Source organism: Rhinolophus sinicus, linkage group LG02 (assembly GCF_036562045.2).
Source record: "Rhinolophus sinicus isolate RSC01 linkage group LG02, ASM3656204v1, whole genome shotgun sequence".
NCBI classification, from domain to species: Eukaryota; Metazoa; Chordata; class Mammalia; order Chiroptera; family Rhinolophidae; genus Rhinolophus; species Rhinolophus sinicus.
Window position 1 is genome coordinate 168,210,758 of NC_133752.1, and position 23,353 is coordinate 168,234,110.

Sequence of the window (23,353 nt, forward strand, 5' to 3'; positions counted from 1 at the left end):
CTATGATTTCTTTTACTCCAAATAATATTTCTGAGATTCAAGCATACTAATATATGTAGCTAAGTTGATTCATGTCCAGTGCTGTATAACATTCCAGTGTATGAATACACCACAATTTATTTACGTAAGTTTTTAACTTCCCACTTCCACAAGAGTGAAATATCTCAATCATTAGCATGTCCCTGGTTATTAAAGAGTTTGAGCATCTTTTCAGACGTTTATGAGTCATTAGCATTTCTCCTTCTGTTAAATGCCTAGAAATATTTTTGTCTGTTTTTCTACTTTTTTCATCTTTTTATGGATTTGTCGCTGTATCTACTTCTGTTTCTTGCTGTATTGGTTCACTCTATACCTTTCTGAATGAATAGGAATTCTTGATTTTAATGTGATTGGATTTATAAATCTTTTCCTTTATGGTTTATGCATTTTATATCTTGTTTAAGAAAGTCCTTCTACCATAGATGATAATGATATTCTGAAATTGGATGTCTTATAAAATTTGTATGGTTTTGCTTTTCACATTTAATTCTTCAGCCTACTAGGCACACAAACAATGCATACACAAACAGTATAAGATGATGTAGTTTTTTTTTCCCCCTTAAGATTCTCTAATTAATTCAGAACCATTTATTTACAAGATTGTCATATTCTACTGCTCTGCAGTGTCACATTCACCACAAATTAGAGGTGGGTGAATTGCTGAACTTCATGTTTTGTTCCATGGATCCAGGATTAAAATCAATCTTTGTATCTAATAGTCTTTCAAGTTTGTCATCCTTCTTCAAGATTGTCTTACATTTCTGTATAAATTTTAAAATCAACTGGTCCATTTAAACACACACACACACACACAAAAAAAAAAAAAAAAACTTTGTGGAAATTTTAATTAAGATTGCATTGAATCTATGGATTCATTTGGGTAGAAGAAACATTTTGACAAAACAGAGTCTTCCAAACTATGAATGTTATAATCTTCCTCTATTTAGATATTTTTTAAATTGTCTCTAGAAATATTTTACAGTTTTCTATGAAAAGCACCTACATTTCTTCCATTAAACTTATTGCTAGGCATTTAATTTTTTATTATAAATGGTATTGTTTTTAATTTTAATTTTCTAATTGTTATTGGTATTTAGAAACACACTGATTTTTCTATGATGACCTTGTTTAAATGACTTTATTAAATTCAGTTATTAATTCTAATAGCTTATCTGTAGATTGTTTTGAATTTTCTACATACATAGTTGTCATATGAAAAATTACAGTTGTATTTCTTCCTTTATAATCCTTATGCTTTTTATTTCTTTTTCTTGCCTTATTTGTTGTAATTATTTTCCATCTCAAGAGGAAAATGGAAAAATCAGAAAAGAAACATATACATAGATGATGTATTATAGAACCGGACACTAGGAACCTATATAATTTTACTAACCAATGTCACCCCAATAAATTTAATAAAAATGTTTTTAAAAGGAAATATGAAAAGGGTAGATTTTCTGTTACCAAGTTCTTTGAATAGACTTTGAATACTTTGAAAGACCCCTTTCATCCACCCTTCTCTCCATTCCTAATTAAAAGATACCCAACTGTACCTCTTCTTTAATATATCAACCAGTTCTCCAGGTTCCTAATATGGACCACATGATCACTCACATTGACAACTTCTTCCCAGTTATCTAAACTTTCCTATCTCCTTGGCTTTCTGCTTCATTCTGTGCAAGTATAATATTCACAAAGCTAATCATTATCACTCACCTACGAGATACACAGCATTGTGCTCAGTATCACATATTTAATCCTCACAACAAACCAGGGAAGCTGATACTATTAGTTCTGATATCCTTGTGGTCTTTTTATAATACAAGAGTGTGACTTTCTTCTATAATAAGAAAAATAAGAAAAACTTTCTAAAATAAATGTTTATTTCATGAAGACTGTATTGGAAAAATCTATACATACTTGTAAAAAAATATATATATATATATATATATATATATACACACACACACACACACACACACATATATACATATATATTTATCTATCTGCAGTTCAAGGCAAAATATGGAAGGAGAAAGACAAGTAGAAAGTTTTATAGCACTGATGTGAATAAAGTGAATAAAGTCCATTTTAAATATGCTTAAACGTACCCCAGGAGGTAAAACACCATGTACTAATCCATTCTTCACATGGATTCTTCAGGACACTAAAATGGGAGAATTTCATCTTTATGCCTGTTAGCCCTTCTCTCCTTTGCTAAAAGTCTATTAAGGAGGGTAACTGTCTGTAGCATCTATAATTTTTCCCTTTGCTATATAAATAGTTTTCTAGTAGACATTACATTAAGATCACAATACACAGCAGGTAAGATTTAAAAAGAAAAATGATGAAGACTCTATTTGGGCCTCTGCCAAACCCTGGCCGTGTGAATTGTGAGAAGAGCATTAGCTCCACATTTTTTCAATTATGATATAATAATCTTGCCACCTACCTGAAAGAATTGCGTGAATTAATATAAGAAAATAATTTTCGTTTCTACAAAGTAGGCACTTTACAAATAAGTAAAATTGTTTCACACTGTTCCATTAACTTTGAATCTCCTTATTTTGAAAAGAAAATATAAGAAGGGAATAAATGACAAATATAGTTTATATTCTAACTACTTGCTCTTAAGAAAATGATTATCTTGATACATGTTTGTATGTCACGATTTATTTCTGCCATTTCTTGAGAAACAGCATTAAAAAATTAAAAATGTGTTTACAACTTTGGCCTATTACCGTGTTTCCCCAAAAATAAGACCGGGTCTTATATTAATTTTTGTTCCAAAAGACGCATTAGGGCTTATGTTCAGGGGATGTCATCCTGAAAAACCATCCTAGGGTTTATTTTCCTGTTAGGTCTTATTTTCGGGGAATCACGGTACTTCTACCCTTATAAATTTTGTCTAAGAAACATGCCAAAATATAAAAAAGAAAAAAAAAGTTTATATACAAATATGTTTATTGCAGACTAATAACAGAAAATAAATTAACAATCCAATAATGGGGCAATATTTAAATAAATTATGATTTAGCCACATATTAAAACATTATCTAAAATATATATATATAAGTTTTTTAAGTAATTTTGTAAAAATAAGGAGGATGGCTTATCTTATAAAGTTAAGTGAAAAAAGACAATGAAATTATTTACATAATCTGAGCTCAGCTATACCATAAAAAAGGATTAAAATGAATAAAAAGTTTAACAATGCATGTATTAAAATGGTCGTGTTATAAATAATTATATTATCTTCTTTTAATTTTTCCAGCTACCTATAGTGAATTTTTGCTATGTTTATAATGAGGAAAACTGAAAATCATTTAAAAAAAAAAAATACTTTCAGAATACATTTTAAATTCAATGGATTGAGTTTACTAAGAAACTGAAGCAAAGCGAGGCATCAACCTCTGGTTCCAAGACAATACCCTGATAAATTGGAAACTCGGGTTCCAACACATTACTGGTGAGTCTGACATTACCATCAGACTCACTAGCACCTTACTCATTTTATTTCGTAAGGAGTAGAATTTAATCAACTCATGGGCCTTGGTACTGTGAGGTCCCACATGTTAGCACCACAAAAAAATCCCGGAAAACAGCACTTAGCAACCCCTAGCTCCACTGTTCACTCCGTTGCCATGACTAGACCAGATATCTGGTTCATCCAGAGCACAATTTCTGTTTATCTAAATTGGCCTAATGGGCAACTACTGCTGGCTACATGTTTGCCCTTCTACATATTTGCCCTTCTAAAGTTTACAAATAGATTATCTGAGTCCTGAGACCACTAATAATTTGCTTTGAAGGATAAAATTGTATCGACCATGTTTCTGAGGACAACCTCCTCTCCTTTTTCACGCTTTACTTTTTTAGTTTAACACAGGCACAGCTTTGTGCGTCACAAGAGTCATAAACCTCCCAGAGAATTTCCTCTGGTTCCAGTCAGGCTTTGTTCACCAGACTTGAAGGGAGCAAATGCTTACACTCTGACTCCAGCAAATAGGGGATACCTGGAAACCTGACAGGACCAGCATTTGCACCGTCGTTGCATATTTTGGAGTGGTCTCCAGGTCACACACATGAGAGGTCTTGCTCTGAGACTGAGGCTGCTCTTACAGGAAAAGGCATAGGCTTTGGAATCAGAGAAGTTTGGGTCCAAATCTTGGCACAGGCATTTATTTATCCTGCAACGTTGGCAAGTTACTTGAGCCCCGGGACCTGAGAGGTCCTTGTTTGTAAAACGAGGGTAACAATTCTTAACTTTTCTGAGTTTGTAGAATGATTTCTTGAGATGATGTAGGTAAAGGCTAAATACAGTATTTGATATTAGTATTTACAAGATTGTAATGAAAATGAATGTACAAGTGTTAAAATAAAAGTTTTAGCTGAGACACTTCCTAAAATGAGGAGCTACACACAGTGCAAAATTGTTCAAAGAATCACAGAACCAGAGAGAAGACTGAGATAAGAAGATTGGGAGTGGAAATTAAGAAGGAGGATAATTGTTGCATTGTTTTTAGCACCTGGATTGTATTATCTTGACTTTTTTTTTCAATTAGTATTGTTGGAGTTTAACAGACAGCAATTTCACAAAACATAAATGTAATGCACAATAAATTATCACTAGGTAAACATCCATATAACACCCAGCAGCACAGGTCAAGAAGTAGAATATTGCCAGCACCAGAAGAACCTAGAGAGGAATTCAGAAAATTACCAACCCTTTACCACAAGCCAAAAGACAACAACTTTAAAGAAGGCAATGTCCCCTGCTGTTGGGAACATGGGGGCAAGAAGCTAACTAAAGTAGCCTATGCAAGAGAGTAACTATTTTCTGGGAATTTATCAGTGCAAAGAATGTATGAGTGTTTCTCTTGGACCAAATGTGCATCTCGTGTGAAAGAGAAAAACATATGGGGAATTTTAGATACTAAGAGTGCCTGGAACACAGATGAACAAGCATCAACAGAGAGAGGCAAAGGTTTTCGTTTAGCGGTGATGAAAGAAATAAGCAACTAGGCTAAATAGAAATGCATTTGCCCATGCCAGAGGAATGGCGGGAATTGCAATATGGGGGATATCTCTGAAGAAGCCTCATGTGTGTCCAAGCAAGGAAGAATCAGCTTTAATGTCTACTGTATCCAGAGCGTGTCACCATCACCTCAACAGGACCAGTCAAGAGAAATGTCCCTGTCCTCTCCTTCCTCCCCACCCAGCAACATGGGAAGGACTAGAAATAAGTTAGTAAGTGAAAACAGGAATTGAAGGCTAGGCGGCCATAACACAAAAACCTATCACGTAGGCCATCCATCCCGGGACATAGGTTTCCCAGCCCATAGTAGGCTTAGATTGCAGGAGAAGCTTAAACTTTAAATCAAGTTTAACATTTTAATGAAGATTGGTGACTCTTACATGGAACTAGACATTTTGCTCTTTGGATTTAGACTCTGATTTACTTAAGATTGTCAAAAAAAAACCGCATTACATACATTTTCAGTGTCAACCAGCTTCACTGAAGCTGTAAGAGAACAATGAAATGAAAAAAGGAACTGTTTCTGACTCCATCATTTGATTCATATGTGTTCAATATACCAGGTGTTTCGTTATTCTTATTATCATGACAGGGTTTGAGACAGGTGCAGAAAACAGCTACATGTTATCCAACTTTTGGCAGCCTTTGGTGTGATTTGGCTCTCCTGACACACCAGCAGGATATACAATTAAAAAAGAATATCTGCCCCGGTGAAGTAGCTGCCCTTGGAATAAAACTTTTTAAAGTGATTTTACAAACAGCATTGCCTATTTCAATGCAGTAAGTAAGGAAAACATCCTCATACCTCCACGTCACTTACCTGAACACTAGGACACTGCAAGACATGTGTATCGCAATAATGAGGAAGAACACCTGTGGCCCAGGTGTCCAGGTTACTGCTCAGATCCCCAGCACTTCCAGCTGCTCTTTGCTTTGGTGCACTGCCAGACCATTTCCCTGCACGTAACTTCAACGAAGCTCGCATTGGAAAAGTTCATCCAAGAAAGTGTCTTCCCTGGGCTCTGACATTGCTTGCACTTGTCATAGTGATCCTTAGGGCACTGCATCATATCAAAAAAGCAGGGCTGTTAGCATAAATGAAAAGTCATTCAAAAATAATCAAAATGTAGCTTTCTTCCTCTGTTTATAGCCGGAGAAGTAAAATTTTAAACTCAGTGATTACAAAAAAAGGTGAAAATATCCAACACCAGAAATGTGCTGTCAATTAACTCCCACAAGCAGAAGTAGATTAAAATAGGGTTCTTGAATTCTAACGCTATTACTGGCTTATATTTAATAGAGTTTTACAGTTCTAGAACTTAAAAACCAAATGAATTAAAAAAGCATCCTCTCTTTGTTTATTGACCAGTGAATTATAATTTAATTTTGCTGTAGCTATAAGCCTTTAGCCAAGTTCAAGTCTTCACCGAAAGGACTTAGTCCATATTCCAAAAGTATCAGAGTTGTGAAAAACCTTAAAAAGCATTTTATTCCATGCCTCATTTTCCACACAGGGAAAACAAAGACCCAGAAGGATAAAATGACTTGTCCGGAATAGCCTAAGTAATTAGTTGTAAAGATGAGCCTAGAACTCCAACTACCATCCTTTGCATTATGTAGGAGTTCTCTACCACCTTTAGTGTCTCCAGAGATGCCTCCAAGGCTGCCTCTGGTTCAGGAAGATTTTTAGCAGTTTGCTGCAGAATGCCAGACCCTAATATCCTTTCTCCATTTCAAACTAAACAACTTCACTTTGTTTTACATATTCACCCCCACTGTAGAGTTCATTTGGCTAAAATATTTGAAAACCATTATTTTCTATGAATATCAGTGAACTTTTTATTTGCAAAATACACATTGTGAATCAAAAGAAAAATAAACCTAAGCATAATTTATCGTTTTGCTAGTCTCTGCAAAATACACCTGAATTACTACTACCCCTTACCAAAAACAAGAAACATCAATTAAGCAGCCTGTAGATTGACACTCCCCTCCCAAAAATTGCCAACTGGCAAATAAATCACGAAATGTTTGTTAGTTGGACTTTGATCGGATAGTTGGTTTTAGCTACATCATATATTGTATCTTCCTTTGTTTCATTTCACAGAAGAAAACCACTCAAAGAAAATATGTTTAGAATATGACTTCATGGGAGAGGGTGAAAGGACCAATATGTGTACATCAGGCATTTCCACAAAAGCAGGTGAGTTATATTAGGTATGTCAACTGTAGTCATCATTTCAACATTCTGTCATTATGTGGAAAATTTACATGCCAGGATACTTTTATTCAGATATATCTACCTCCAGTCATTCTAATTACATAAAAGGAGATCTCTCTGATACTAATGAAGAAAAATCTATGCTCTAGCAATGCCTGAAATGTCCTGTATTGTTAACTATTTATCACTGGTTATCACATATCCTCACAATTGGTTTTCCAGTTAACTGAAAGAAGATGATGGGCAGAGTTGATGAATAAAAAAGACAACAATGACAAACAAATGTAATCTTTTAGGTATAAACAGTACTGCTTCTTCAAGAATAAGATGGAAATTACATAAGCCAAGATGAATAGCATCTGAATAGATAATAAGTTAGTATATACAGAGTTCAGTATATGTGTGAGGGCAAAATGAATTATAGCAATACTTTTTCACCTTATATACAAGAATTTGACCTTTAGTTAACGTTCTACCTCTGTTCCCTCGGTAACCCAGTAAAAGCTGGAATGTTACATATTTCACTAGGCAAGTTTGCTTATGGTAGAAATGATCTCTGATTGGCAGACTGCATCTGGCTGGGAAAGCAATAAATACCTCATTGGAAGTCATACCTTTGGGCTCCCCTGAAGGACTAGTTTCTTTCACTCAGCATATGTTTTCAAGGATCATCCATGTTGTAGTATGTAACAATATTTCACTTCGTCCTCCTCTCTTTTTTTAACAGATTTATTGATTTCTAATTCACATAACACAATTCATTCATTTAAGGTGTACAAGTCAATGGTGTCTAGTATATTCAGATTTATAGAAACATCATCACAGTCCATTTAGAACATTTTCATCACCTCAAAAGAAACCCTGCACCACTTTACATTCCTACCAGCAGGACATAAAGGTTCTCTTTCCTCCACATCCTCCCCAACTCTTATTTGACTTTTTGATTCCACATGCTTACTTCTAATAATCACTTTTACTTCTCTAAAGGGTTTATACTTCATTCAATGATATTTTTAAGAATTTTGCCCAAGATCAAAGTCTCTAGCTTCTAGATTGTAAAAAATTTCCTTCCTGTTTTTAAGAGACAATATAATAACTGCCTTTGTCAGTCTCCTGCACTCATACTCATTTTCCAAGCTTGTTCAAACATCACCATTTCTCAAAGATCACTTTCTCAAAGTGATGATGTCTTAAAGATCATTTCTTAAAGATTACAAAGGAAAATAGGTAACAGAATTGCGAACCCAGAAATAAAACCACATAAATATGGACAGACAATGTTTGACAACGAAGCAAAAAACATACAACGGAGAAAAGACAGCCTCTTCAATAAATGGTGCTGGCAAAATTGGAAAGCCACGTGCAAAAGAACGAAATTGGACTGCTATCTGTCACCATGTACCAAAATTAATTCAAAATGGATCAAAGACTTAAGCATAAGACCTGAAACAATAAACTGCACAGAAGGAAACATAGGTACTAAACTTATGGACATTGGGTTCAAAGAGCATTTTATGAATTTGACTCCAAAGACAATGGAAGTAAAAGCTAAAATGGATGATTGGGACTATATCAAACTTAAAAGCTTCTGCACTGCAAAAGAAACTATCAACAAAATAAAGAGACAACCCTGAATGGGAGAAGATTTTTGAAAACAGTGCCTCTGATAAGGGGCTAATATCCAAAATATACAAGGAACTCATACAACTCAATAACAAAAAGCAAACAACCCACTTGAAAAAATGGACAGAGAACCTGAAGAGACATTTCTCCAAAGAGGACATACAAATGGCAAATAGACATATGAAAAAATGCTCAATATCACTAATCATCAGAGAAATGCAAATAAAAACCACAATGAGATATCACCTCACCCCATTCAGAATGGCTATCATCAAGACAAATAGTAACAAGTGTTGGAGAGGCTGTGGAGAAAAAGGAACCCTCATACACTGTTGGAGGGAATGCAGACTGGTGCAGCCTCTATGGAAGGCAGTGTGGAGGTTCCTCAAAAAATTACGAATAGAATTACCATATGACCCAGCAATCCCTCTCCTGGGTATCTACCCAAAAAATCTGAAAACATTTATACATAAAGACACGTGTGCTCGAATGTTCATTGCAGCTTTATTTACAGTGGCCAAGGCATGGAAACATCCAAAATGTCCTTCGATACATGAATGGATACAGAAGTTGTGGTATATATACACAATGGAATATTATTAGGCAGTAAGAAAAGATGAAATAAGACCATTTGTGACACCCTGGATGGATCTTGAGACGCTAAGCAAAATAAGTCAGACAGAAAAAGCAGAGAACCATATGATTTCAGTGATATGTGGTATATAAACAAAAAACAAAAAAAGAACAAGACAAACAAATGAGAAACAAAAATTCATAAACACAAACAACAGTTTAGTGGTTACCAGAGGTAAGGGGGGCGGGGGGTGGTAGATGAGGGTAAAGGGGATCAAATATACGGTGATGGAAGGAGAACTGACTCTGGGTGGTGAACACACAATGTGATTTATAGATGACGTAATACAGAATTGTACACCTGAAATCTATGTAGCTTGTCACCCCAATAAACTTTAATTTTATAAAAAGGGAAAATAGAAGGGAAATAGAAAACTGAGTATCCGTTTGTGTCTTTTTCAAAACTGAGAAGAAAGTTTGCATTAAAAACAACCCTCAAAACGTAGATGCTCTCTTTTTAAAAAAAAAAAAAAAAAAAAACACTGCTTTGAGCAGTCAACCAACGACTGGCAACCGACTGCTGGGGGGGCGGGGGGGGGGATAGCGCAAGACCCATAATACCAGCATGGGCCATGGAGCTGTGTCCTACATAACTAGACTGAGAAACAACACCTTGAAGGGGGGCTGGGGGGGAAAAGAAAAAAAGGGGGGGGGAGAGTACGCCAAACAATAGAACAAAATAAATGGTAAAACTGTAATTCCAGAACACTTAAAACGAAAACAGTTCAATTAAATTTGGTTAACATTACTTTGTTTTTTGTTCCCTATATTATTTCTATGTTGAATTATAATAAGTAACATGTCATTAAATATAAGTCAACATTATAAAAGATTATTTAACTATAAAATCGGTTAAAATATATTCATTAATAAATGCATACTTATAGTATTTTAAATTCAGGATCTAATCCTTTAGAAATGATCCACTGGGTCTAATAAATAATTATTTCCCAAAATGTTTTTAATCAAACTTACGTTTCAAATAAAAAATTATCAACATTGTATTCTACTACCAAAAATGTATTGAAATATTCTGATAATTTCAAACAGAGAGTATACCAAGGAATTTCATTATTGTTCCAATCCAGTCTTATGACTCCATATGCAAGAGGCATTTTTAATCAAAACATTCAGTGGCCTCCCTCCCTTTGCAGGTATACTGAGAACTAAAAATTGAACAAAAATAGGATGGAATGAGCTCAGGTTTAGCTATCATGTTACATTGTTCTGGCAACTGACATGGTTGATCTTAGTCAAGTATAGAAAACAGAGAAGAGTTATGAGATAAGCTGTATGAGAAATCTCAACAACTCCAAGTTCCCTTGGGGATTAATATTATTTGTATGTCTTGATTCCCAAAGCACCATATTCAAAATATAAATACAAAACATATTTTATTATTAAATGTACATTTAAATTATCTGTCGTTTTTATTACGCAGTTCAAACCCAAGGCCCTCCTCACTTTAGCATTCTTAATTGAAATTTGCCTGTAAATCTAAGTTATATCTGTAGGACTTTTCACATGTTCTAGGATGAGTAGTTAATAGATGTACATATTTGGACCAATGCCTAAGCCTAATTTTGCTCTTTTTATGTTTAGTTCAAGTCTTGTCCAGTCCTCTGGAATTAATCATCCAGAAAAGAGGGGAAAGCATCTGCTAAGTAACAGGTTGCTAAATTAGAGCAGAGAAAAATTCTGTAGGAGTAGCAAATATCCCTCTGATTTTGCTGGTATCTTTTTAAAGAAGCCTCTCAGGTAGCAGGAGCATCTATACAGGGACATCTAGTGGCAAAGAGGAATCAATGCAGTTACTGGCTCCTTGTAACATTAGAACTCTACCTTTGCTCCATCTTCACAGATCAAGGTGGGAAGGGGGGGAAATTCCTGAATTCTATATAATGGCCATACACAGTATTTATAACAGCATTTGAACCACACACACACACACAAAAAAAAAAAACTTATAAAAGCAAAGAATTTGAACCAAATCTTTTTTTCATGATAATAAACCTAAGCTTATAGCCAAGATGGATTTGTTCCCACTAGGTTTCTATATTTTTCAAGCCATAGTAGTGTTAAGAAGTAAACGAACAGTTTTACTAAAATTAATCTTTCCAGAAACCAAAGCCAGAATAAACCAATTCCCTTTTATGCTGTAGAACATTGGTTCAATAGTAGTACTTTATAAAGCAATATGAGTGTAATAAATAAAAAAAAAACATAATAGAAAACTAATGATCTATATCACAATTGAAATCATTAAAATGAAATAACAGTGAATCTTAATTAAACCATGCAGTATCCTTAAGATATTTTTATGTGCCTCTTTTATGGAAATCTTTTTGCTTCTTTCTTTAAAAATGAGATTGAAAATTAAGTGAAAACTTACTACAGTGCAAATATTTTTTTTTCCATTAGCTTTCTTTCCTGCTGGAGCAGGAAAAGCAAATCCTTTGTAGGTATTTCTGGATAGTAGTGGAGCCAAAGACAAGAAAAGGGTGAGCATTTAGCTCTAGGTCTCAAAAGGAGTGCACCATTGACAACTGATACAATGTTTTTATTTTAAATTAATTATTGACCTTCACCATTTCAACAGACCAACCACAAATCTTGCTCAAGGTCAAACTCCACAATGGGCATTTAATTGCAAGGTGTTTTGTGTGCACTTTGCCTTCAACACTTGAATGATTCTCCATCATCAGGGGAACCAGCTTGCAGAACTTCTAGCTCTCTTCATGTACTAATTTTTCTAGTCCCAATTCTGGTCCATTTCTCCTCCTAATTACTATATTTCCCATTTTTATTGACATAAAAGTGAGCTTTAATATTTTAATAGCCAATTCATACTCGTATAGGTTTATGAAAACACTAATGTTGTATTCGGAATTGTTACCCAGTCATCAGGCAAAGTTAATATTCTCATTTTTCTGGGTACCTTATTTCAGATTGCCCAAATACTTACTCTCTTCCCTCTCAAGTACTCAGCATTTACTGGTAGTCAGATGACTTGCTATTAATTTTTACTGAGTGTGGAGGGAAAAGGGGGTCTATTGAAAGTAACTTCACAGAGTGATCTGATCATAAATTCCTACCTGGGCAAGTCATGGTGGGTAGTCACACCCCAGGCATAGAATTTCTTTAGTAAAAGGCTTTTTTTTTGTCTTTAAAAAGCCCTGTCCTTTGTTCTTGTGCATCTAGGTTAACACACCTTTGAAATATCCACTTTCAGACCCCTCCTTCTAATACCTGACCACCTTTTCAGAACCCTCCTTCTAAAGCATGCCAGAGAGCATATAATCTTAACTATCCCTATCTTACTTTCTCCTACTTCCACGTAATCTTCCTTATATTCCCCTCTTAAACTCAAATGCATAAAAGACACTGCAAACTGTTATTCTTGGAGGCATTTTTCTCAGTCTGTTGAGATCTTGCTTCCAGGCACATCCTTTCTTTTACTCAAACTCTTATAAAAATTCTCTACAGGTTTGGATATTTCTTAGGTTAACATGAGAAACTCTGACATTGCTAAACATCTCATTTTACCTACTCTCAGATCATAAATTAATCCTATTTTTGTGCAACGATGGCACATGTCATATAAATATAAACATATGATATGACAAACCCATATATATGAAATAAGCAAATGAAGTAGTGTAAACTTTAAGAGCACTAAGAAACTTGGCTAAAAAGGTAGCAAAAACACAAGCAGTGATTCCCTGAATCCAGATGAAGTAGGAAAGGAAAACGTGTTACATTTTTATGAATTTTAACAAATAGGGTGTGATAGCTGTGAAACTTGTTATTATACAATCATTTAATATCTAGAGTACATTTCTCAATCTTTTCCCTATGTCTTTCCCCATAATACCCCATCCACCCATAGTTTTCGCAGACAATGGATACAATTTTCATCATGAATGGGATTCAATCAAAGGCCAGACTAGAAGACTAGCTTTGGGGTATAGTCAGGTTGCTAAAGTTATCACATGCAAACTCATCCTATGGGTCAGATTAGGATATGATTAGGGAAGAGTGGAATTGGAGGAATTGTATGAATTTATAGTTTTTTATAGACAGATTGATATGTACAGATATACCTATATAGAGAAAAATATAGATATAAATATATACATTTAATATGTTTTATTCCCTAGATCTGTCCATTGAGAAAGCCTGGAGGCAATAATACCCAATAACAATGAGCACACCTAGTGTCCAGATCTTGGCTTCTAATTACCATTCTCCAGTAAAAGAAATTGAAGCTCCTTGGAGAAATAGCTGACTATAGACAGCATTGAAGCAGAAAAAGTACAAGATGAGCCTAGAAGAACTTGTTATGCCAGAAAGGAAGGATGTGTGCAAAGAATGATGGGGATAGATCAAAAGGACGCAAAAAACAGCTTGAACAAACTTCTACTGGTTAAATCGGGGGCAATTTGAGCATCATGTTATATAAAGACAGAATGGAGCATAACCCTTTGAATAAAATGGGAAGCAAACATATTTAAATAAATGGATAGGTTGATAGTTTGATGAGAAAAAAGATACATAGTTTTACAGTACCTCCCAACAAAATACTTATTACAAAGGGAAAACAGAAAATTTTACAGTGGAAAAGTCTGGCAAACACCACCTTACTCAAGAAAACAAACATCATCAACAATGAGACAAATCAAAATAATGCCACATGATAAGATGAAAGGAGAAGAATTTAGCATCACGTCTAGTGTGCTCCTGCCAAAGACTAACAATTGAGTCTAATCTTAAGGAAATATCAGACAACCCAAATTAAGGGACATCCTTCAAAATAATTGAGGTTTTATTTTCAAAACTGTCAAGATCATCAGAGTCATGAAGACTAAAGAAGTGTCCCAAAGTGAAAAAAGCTAAAGGGAAATCACAACTAAGTGCGACGAGAGATTCTAATGGATCCTTTTGCTATAAGTGGCATTATTGGAAAAATAATGCAGCTTAAATAGATTCTGAGGAATATACCATAGTATTAAATCAATGTGAATTTTCTAATTTGTTAGTTGAATTCGGTTATGCAGGAGAATATCCTTGTTAGTAAGAAACACACATAAAAATATTCAAGAATGAGCAACATACTACCAAATGATTCAGGAAAACAAAAAAAAGTTCTGGTACTGTATTTCCAACTTTTCTGAAAGTTTATGAGTATTTCAAAACTTTAAAGATTACATATATGAAAGTCTGCCCAAGCATTTGAATAAAATTATTTTCAAAATATACATATAAAATAAATTCAAAACCAAATTTCCACATCTGCTCCATTAATTTACTATTTGATTGGAAAACTTATCACTCTGTAATTATTTATAGAAAATGGTACAGTTTTTTTCTTTTTCTATTTGAATTGACTCACTCAACAAATAGTCAATGAGTGCCTATTATGGCATCTAATAAGGTCACAGCAGAGAATAAAGCAGACAGTGTGTTAGTCTCACCGGTTTACATTCTGAGGAGATAAATAATAAACAAGTAAACAAATAATCTTATGTCGTGACTGTGATATGAAGAAAATAAAACAAGGTAATGTGAGAGAAAATTGATAGGGCAGGAGAGGGTAGCTTTAGAGAACGCAGTCAGACACAGCTTCTCTGGGAAGGTAATAAATGATGAGAACTAATCCTAAGAAAATCTGGATGAAGACAGCCCAGGCAAGGGAAACACCTTGTACAAAGGTCTGAGGCAAGAATGAGCTAGGTGACCTGCAGGAAGAGATGAACTGTCAGTGTAGCTGGAAAGCAAAAGCAAGGGGAGATGAAAAGAAATGAGGTCCAAGATGAGATGCAGAGCCAAAGTCATGCTGGGCTTTGTGGGCCATGTTGAGAAGTTAAGGTTTTATTTTAAGAGTAGAGCATAACCATGAGAGGGTTTTGACCTTTAACAATCTCGCTTGCCTTTAAAAGATCACACTGTCCACACTGCAGGACAAATGGATTGGCTGCAGGGATGCAAGATAGGCAGCAGAATGATAAATTAAGAAGTTATTACAGTACAAATGTGAATTGATTTAGTAAAAATTGAGAGTAACATTTGAGAATAAAGAAGTAGATAGACTAGAAATTTACTCTGGACTTGATACAACACACTTTTATAAGACACTATGTTTGTTGAGAAAATTCTATGTATTTGAACTAACTTCTGTCTGTTTTAGTACTTGACTCTCTAATCTTGCCAGGAATAAAGTAATTAGGAGACTCTGAGCCTAGTTAGACCAAAAACAAAACAAATCTAGGGCTAAGTATAAGTGCAAAAGAAAGGACTCCTTTTGACACGTACTCTTTTCATTAAAAATGGCTGCTCTACCTTAATGTGAGAAATGCTAAGTAGTATTATTTTTTATTCAAAAGAAGTATTGATTGACAAAATGAGCACAAATTTGTAATTTGTAGCAAGGGAGAGTACTTTTACAACTGAAAAAAACAGGAAATGAGATACAAGAACTACCATAATCCTGAAGGTTTGTGTGCTGAATTAAAGTACAGAGAGAGCTTGAAGAAATAAGAATATCGGCCCTGCACTCTAGAAATTTTATCAGAAGATAAAACACCATTAGGAGGATGTGTTGAGCTAACAAATTTAACTAAAACCTGGAGAAATGGGTGCCTGGAGCCCACTATAACGCACAAATAAACTTTGCAGCTGGTGGACAAGAGAGGGGTTCTACAGAAAGTAACCTCAGAAGGCTACCTGGTCATAAGTTCCTAAATGTGTAGGTCGTGGTGGTTAGTCACACCCTAGGGATGCAACTCTTTTAGTAAAAGGTTTATCTTTGCCTTAAGCAAGCCCTGTCCATTGTTTTCGTGCATCTAGGTTAACACACTTTTGAAGTAAGGTAACCACCCTCAAGAAAGCACATAATTTTGTTAATGATCCTGTAATCCAACCCTAAACAGTCATTCTCTAAAGCATTTGAGATCTTGCTTCCTGGCAATTGTCCTCAGTTTGGCTCAAATGAAATCTTATAAAAATCCTTTATAGGTTTGGACATTTCTTACGTAGACAAGTATCAAATAATCTACCCAGGTTAACTTCTTCTCCTGAGAACAGTGTTCTTTGGAAGTGAAGATATCTAGAATATACCACTGTGAAGGGTTTTTTGTTTTTGTTTTTTTGTTTTTTTCTGAACTTTCCTTATCAGCCTAACAGCACAGCCTCCCAAAAGAATTCATCTGTCATAAATCCCCTCCCTGGGAATTTTGTAACCAGGGAAGATTGTCTCCTATTACAGGAGACAAGAAGTTGGCACCAAGATAAGAAATTAAACAGACGTTGTCACAAAACTATCAAATCTCCCATCTATTCTGCTAGGGCCCATTTATCTCTCGTAAAGGGCATTTACTTTCCTATATGCCCTTCTCCCCCTCCCCTGTGCCTATTAAAATTGTATATATGCCCCAATTTATCACTGCCTCCTTGAGTCAGTTTTTTTTCTGTGAATACTCCTGTACATACATGAATAAAAATCTGTCTTTTGTCTTGCTTATCTCTTTTGTCAGTTTGATTCACATGTCCCCACTTATTCAACCTAAGAGGGTAGAGGAAAAGTTTTTCCTCCCTAAAAGAAGGAATAAAAAGAATGTCCTTTATAAAAAGAACAAGATAAAGACAAAACCCTTTCTTCACGCAGGTGTTACTCTTACAACAAATTCAATTTTAGATATCTTATGCCCCCAACTAAATCTTACAAAGAATTTTAAGCAACATACATAAAACACATATATATTTTATATATTTTGATAGTTTACTATCAAATCATTCTAGGGAAAATTTAAGGCGTGTGTAGGGAGGGAATAAAGCAAGTATTGAGGTCATAGCGTCTATATAATTCATTTTTCCCTCTAAGGTAGTCCAAGGGAAAAGGAAATGATGGTTGATTTTTGTTGTTAAAAAGGTTGAAATAAAGATGCCGTGGCTCCTTAGAGAAAGCACTTTCCTTAGCACTTAGAGCTAAATGGGATTTCTCACTTGGACTTTCCTAATGGGGCAGGCTACATGATGACGTTCCCACTATAAATGTAGTTTCAGATTTCTTAATGGTGTTTCTTATAGCATTCCTCCATGAGGTAGAGGAAAAACAGTTCACTGGAGACAATACTTAACAAAGGAGAGAGGAGAGGCAAATTGGCTTATTATCATCCCTGTTAGCCAAGCATTCATTTTTATCTTGCTGGTGTGACTTAGCTTCTTAAAGTTTTATCATCCTTCGTTAATATGATCAACAGAATTCAACAGACTCCAGAGCAGGTGTTCCTCAGGTCCTCAGAACATAGCAGTTCTTATATTTGGTACATTTTCAAATATATGTTTAAATGGCAAGCACTTAAAGAGGCAAAACACTTCAAAACACACTTTCTTGCTTCACTGGTGTCTATAATGAATACAGTGCAATTAATATGAGAGAGAGAGAGAAACTTACCTGAAAGTGTTCTTGGCTAAGACAGTGACTTCAGCTCCGGCTCATAAATGCATATGTTTTGAAAAGCCATTTATCTTTTGCACCTCCATCCTTAAAGTCTCTAAAATATAATTTGGGGAAAGTTAGGTGTATACAAAGAAATACCAAGAACTAAGGGACGTTTACTCCTTTCAACCATTAGCCACCTCTGATCTACTGCTTGTCTTCTAAGAAGGCACAAAGCCACATCCTTAACACTGCAGAACATATGAACAATGAGCAACCGTTTGAAAATGGGTCACTTCCTAGAGAGTTACAAGTATGAACTCATTCTTTTGGGGGGAAAAAAAGAATTTGTCCTTGAGACTCAATGAATTATTATCCAGGAGGATGCAGGAAAATCAAAAGTATGGAATATGGAATGTTCGACAGATGGTTCTATTTTTTATGATATGCAAAATGTCTCAACAATCAAGAAGTGAAAAAAGAATTTAACAGGTAATTTTGTCCACATGTTTAAAATAGAGCTGCAAAACGTATTTATCTTTTTCTAATTGCTTCCAGGAAATGATTTTTCCTGGTCTGCCTTTTGGTAATGAGATAGGGAAAACTGTGTCATTGTCACTTGAAGACTGGTTGACCAGTTAGTCGGTCGACCAGTTTGTAATTCTAGTAGGAAAGGGCTCCTTTAGAGGAAAATCAATTAAATGAGTTGCTTCCTTTTAAAAGAAGGTAATAAAGCATCATGGCTCAAAGTATGAATCTGCAATCAAAATTCCTGAGTTTAAATATTGGCTTGCTAGATGGAAAAGACCAATATATTCACCTCCCTATACCTTTGTTTCCTTATCTGCAAAATGGGGGTGGTAACTGTAAACATATAATCATGTCATTTTGAAGATTAAATAGCATAACTCATGTAAAGTGCTTGAAACAGGCTCTGCTTTGTAGTAAGTGCTCGTAAATGTTCATTGCAATGATTATACTCTTAGTAGAGTGGTTCAGCTTGCTAAACTAGGCACCTATCCCAAGAATTGGTCCCACTAAGTAACTGCTAAGAAACACCAAAGGTGAATCTTACGCCGACATGGTTTAAGCTAGACCCAGAAATTCAGTCATTCCCATTCCAAAAGACTGTTATTTATTTTAAATAAATTTTCTCTCCCAAAAATGTTTTCTCCTAAAAAAATTCATTCGACATTCCAAGTGTAGCTTAAATTTACTTTTACTAGCTAAGGAACATTCCATCCTACATAAACACTTTTTAAAAATATAATTAAAAGAATAAGATTCCATATGGGGAAAGAAGAAAATGAAAATGTGTTCACGATCTGAACTTCGTAGATTATAGTTGGAATGTTTGTACAGCTGCACTATTTAATTGGTTTACTATCTTCCCAGAATTATGAGCAATACAAGGGGAAGATTTCTAGACTGTTCTTTTCATCCTGTGGGAGTTAAGGGGAAACTTGTCACAAAAGCAGTTTAGTTTATAGATCAAAGCAATTGGTGTAGCCTGAGTTTGTTGGACCCGGGGAAAGAGTAAAAGATCTCCAGAACACAGATAACAGGAATTTCTGCACATTCTGTGTATATCGAGAATGTGGCTATTGCGCCCAGAAAAACATACAACAAAAGTGTACAAGATCAGTCAATAAATTGAACATAGGAATTAAATAGAAATGTGCCTCCTGCCCTGATAATTGAACCCAATTCCCATAGATGGATAATGTTGAGCCATTTAACCCAGATTAAACCCTCCCCAGAAACCTTAGACTCTAATCTCCCAAAACAAAACTTCATTCCCTTCAAGTCAACAATTGCTATTAACTCCATCCACCTTCCAGACATAAGAACAAAAAATCTACAACTCTCCATAGGGGTTAAATCAGTGTGTATGTCAACTCACTGTTGTGCCTGAATCTTTGTATCTCTATATCCAGGTAAGAGAGACATGATGGAATTCCAAAACATAAAGACCATTCACAACTAGAGTGCAGCAAAGAGGACACTGGATTTTGAGTCTGAAGATCTGATTTCAGCTCCTAGCTCAGCTCAACTGGATCATCTTGGGCAAAAAGTAAATCTTAGAGAAGATTTACTCTAAGACTCAATCTCCTCAGTTGTAAAGTTGGTATAAAAAAATCCTACCTAAGAGTTTCATGAGAGGGTGAAAAGAGATCATAAATGTCAAAATCCTTTGTAAACTCTTAGCATGCTGTCAGAGTGTGTTACAAGGATTGTTTGATTAGGTTTCCAACAATTGTGTTTTATCTCCCTCAAAGGGATTGTGGCTTTCTTGGCAGCAGGTACTGTTTTCTCGTTTCTTATTGTACTCACCAACTTCTTGCATGGTATTTTCATAGAGTGTACAAACAGAAAACTGAGCTCTTAACACTTGCGTTTTAGTTTCTTCTACCAGTCATTTAATCTCTCTGATCCCTATGCTTATTTTCTCACATAATAGGAAGTCCAAAGGTAGGGCAAGTTTTAGGGTTAATTGATTCAGTGGCCCAAAGATGTCATCGGAGATCACTTTCTCTTTTTTACTGTCCAAAACATCAACTTCATTCTAAGTCTGGTCATGAGATGACTGCCAGTAGCAACCCGGGCCTCATATTTCCTCCTTCACTTTGCCTGTAAGTGTAAATATGCATCTTTGTCTTAAGAATTGAACCAATAACAGCCACCAGAAGAAATGTCATAGCACATTGATTGGCTGAAGCTATTGTTCTCTATTACAACCACACTTTAGAATCACCTGGGAAGTATTTATAAAAACACCCAGTTCCCACACCCCAGAGACTGATTCAACATGCGTGGGGTAGGACTGGGTCATCTTTATTTTTTAAAAGCACCCCAGATGATTGGAGTATGTCTGTATAGTAATTAAGATGCACCCATAAAGCTGGGGCTGGGGAGGTTTAGGAGGTAAGAAACAAGCGGATACGGTAGTGGATACACCTGCATAGTATACACCCTTTTAAATGTTTGAAGTGTGCATTTGCATACTAAACATTCAACAGTAAAGAAAGCTAGTTAGTGTTGTTTCTGCTGGCTCACTAACAAAGAAGGGTCATGTCGAACAGAACAAAAGGAAGAGCTAATAGCTGAGGTACTAAGGACAAAAGCCCCTTTTACTAGTCTCAGACTGATATTCTTGTAGGAATTTCTGAGGTGGATTAGATATAGATGAGCTATGCCAGCATAAAAGAAGTTCAACAAGACCAAAGTTAAGGAGCATATAGCCCAGAGATCCAAGTAATAAAGTTCTCATTCAGGAATCTGGACAAACAAGAAAGTCAATATCAGGACTCTGAGGACCATGAGATGAAAATGATCTGAGATAGAAGATATTTCTATTAGGAAAGTGACCAATTCCAGAGAACAGGCAACTCAGAATTTGTAGAGAACAAATGTGGAAATGAAATTTGCTAGAAATGGTACAAAAAAGGATAGCAGTTGCAGATATCCTTCAAGTCAAACAGTCTGTCTTCATTTTATAGAAGCACAGAGAAGAAAAGTAACTCTTCCCAAAGTAACAGGGAGGCAGGAAGATAAACTACATGTGACCTCTGAGTAGGAAATATTCCTCGTTACTGTGCCTTTAGCAGAAAAATCACCAAGGTGCAAGGCTTACGACCTAGTGAACCAAACATTTGGGTTCTAGCCAAGAAAGAATTAAAAGTACAGGACACTAATAACTTAAAATAACACCCCATCAAACAAATATGTGGTAAATGAAGGATGTGGGGAAATGTAGCACAGACATTCCAATATGCGTCAAGAACAAGATATAAGAGAAGCAATGATGTAAACGTTTTATCAAAATGGCACTACTGAGGTCATTAATGATGTCTGAATTTTGGCAACTCAAGGAAACTTGGGTATGTAAGCAGAATCACACAGAACACAGTTCTGGCAAAATTACAAAGAGGAAGCACTTGTGCAAACATTAAGCGACAATGTCCCTTTGGGAAAGGCATGAGTGTAGTCCAAAAAGAAGTGTGTTAGTCCCGTCTAATTCCTGACCACTCTCCAGGCACTCCTTTGAATACCCTCAGGGTCAAATCAACAACAGATTCTATCTGGCAGCCCCTGCTAGAACAACCTTCCAACACATACCACTTAAAGGCAGGCAAATGAGAATCAGGACACCCTTCTAGCCAAATTGAGCTTTTTATCTTTCAAGAAGTTTTGGTCTCCTGTCTTAGAGTTGCATCCACTACAAGTCCTTGGAAAGTAATGCCTCTTACCCTTCTCATTCTTATTAAGAGCTTGATGTTACGTGTTTTTCCTCTTTGCAAGGGGAAGTTTGATTAATAAAAATAATGTAGCTTTAAAAACCAGAAAAAGAATTGAAGACAAAAATGAGTCAATCTTTCATTAGAATTCATTCAACCAGTACCTATAATAACCTACAATAAGCCATATATCATGATAAGGTCTAAGATCATGAAAGTTTTCTATTGACCAACTGCAAAAGTGATGACTGATACAAATTTGTGAACCAAGGCTTGGGAAGGTGATGGTATAAAGGTATTTGAGATGAAATGATAGTTCATGAAAATTCTGGCCAGTGGTGTTTTGATGGACTGGAGAGACGAAGAAATGGAAAAGTGAGGATAAATGATTTGTGCCTATAAATTTAAATTAGTACGTGTGGCATTTGCTCCTTCCAAAATTTTAAATGATTTTCAAATTTGTCAGTCGATGTACTTTAAGTTGCTAATACATCCAATGGCATTAAGCCTCAAAAACGTATGTCAAGAATTGGCATCAAATTTGTCTTTTAAGAATTGTTCCCTCCTTGGATCGCTCTGCAGCTGTCCCTTTGGTGCTCAGTTACACTATTTTGTATGATGTGATAGCTGTATTGCAGAGGGTTAAGCACACAGATTTAGACCAGTTGTGCTCATATCCTTGCTCTAAAACTGACAAGTTGCGTGATCCTAGATTTTCTCAATGAATAATCCCTTAAAGGCCCTTATCATGGTTCCTGATGTAGGAAAGGTGGATAGGAAATGTTAGGTATTATTATTTATAGTTTCCTTCTTGTTTTAAATTTTTATTGATTTGTTTCATATACATATATTTGATCTCAAGAAATGTTGGCTTAATAACTGCCTTCATAAATAAATTCCAATGCATGAAAATATAATGAGCAAGCCTGAATATCTTAACTTATAAATGGCCATATGTCAGAAAGCCAGAGCATTATTCTTATGCATCAATTATTCTGAGCATTTTTCTTATGTTGGGCTAGTAAGGTTAGATTTAAGGATTACATTGGCTTTAGGAGTGTGTTCCTAAATCCATGAACTTAAGATCTGACATCCTCAGACTCACAAGAAAACTCAGAAAGTCA

At 35.3% G+C, this 23,353-nt stretch overlaps 1 long non-coding RNA gene across 1 annotated transcript in view; it reads right to left on the minus strand.

Moving 5' to 3' along the window:
- LOC141568780 (uncharacterized) overlaps positions 1-18,134 on the minus strand; it is a 144,218-nt gene extending 126,084 nt beyond the window's left edge. The window contains exons 1-2 of the long non-coding RNA XR_012491969.1: positions 18,007-18,134; positions 5,898-6,138 (exon numbers count right to left, since the gene is read on the minus strand). This is a non-coding gene — a long non-coding RNA (uncharacterized LOC141568780). The remainder of the gene's footprint in view (positions 1-5,897; positions 6,139-18,006) is intronic.
- Positions 18,135-23,353: the final 5,219 nt, after the last annotated feature.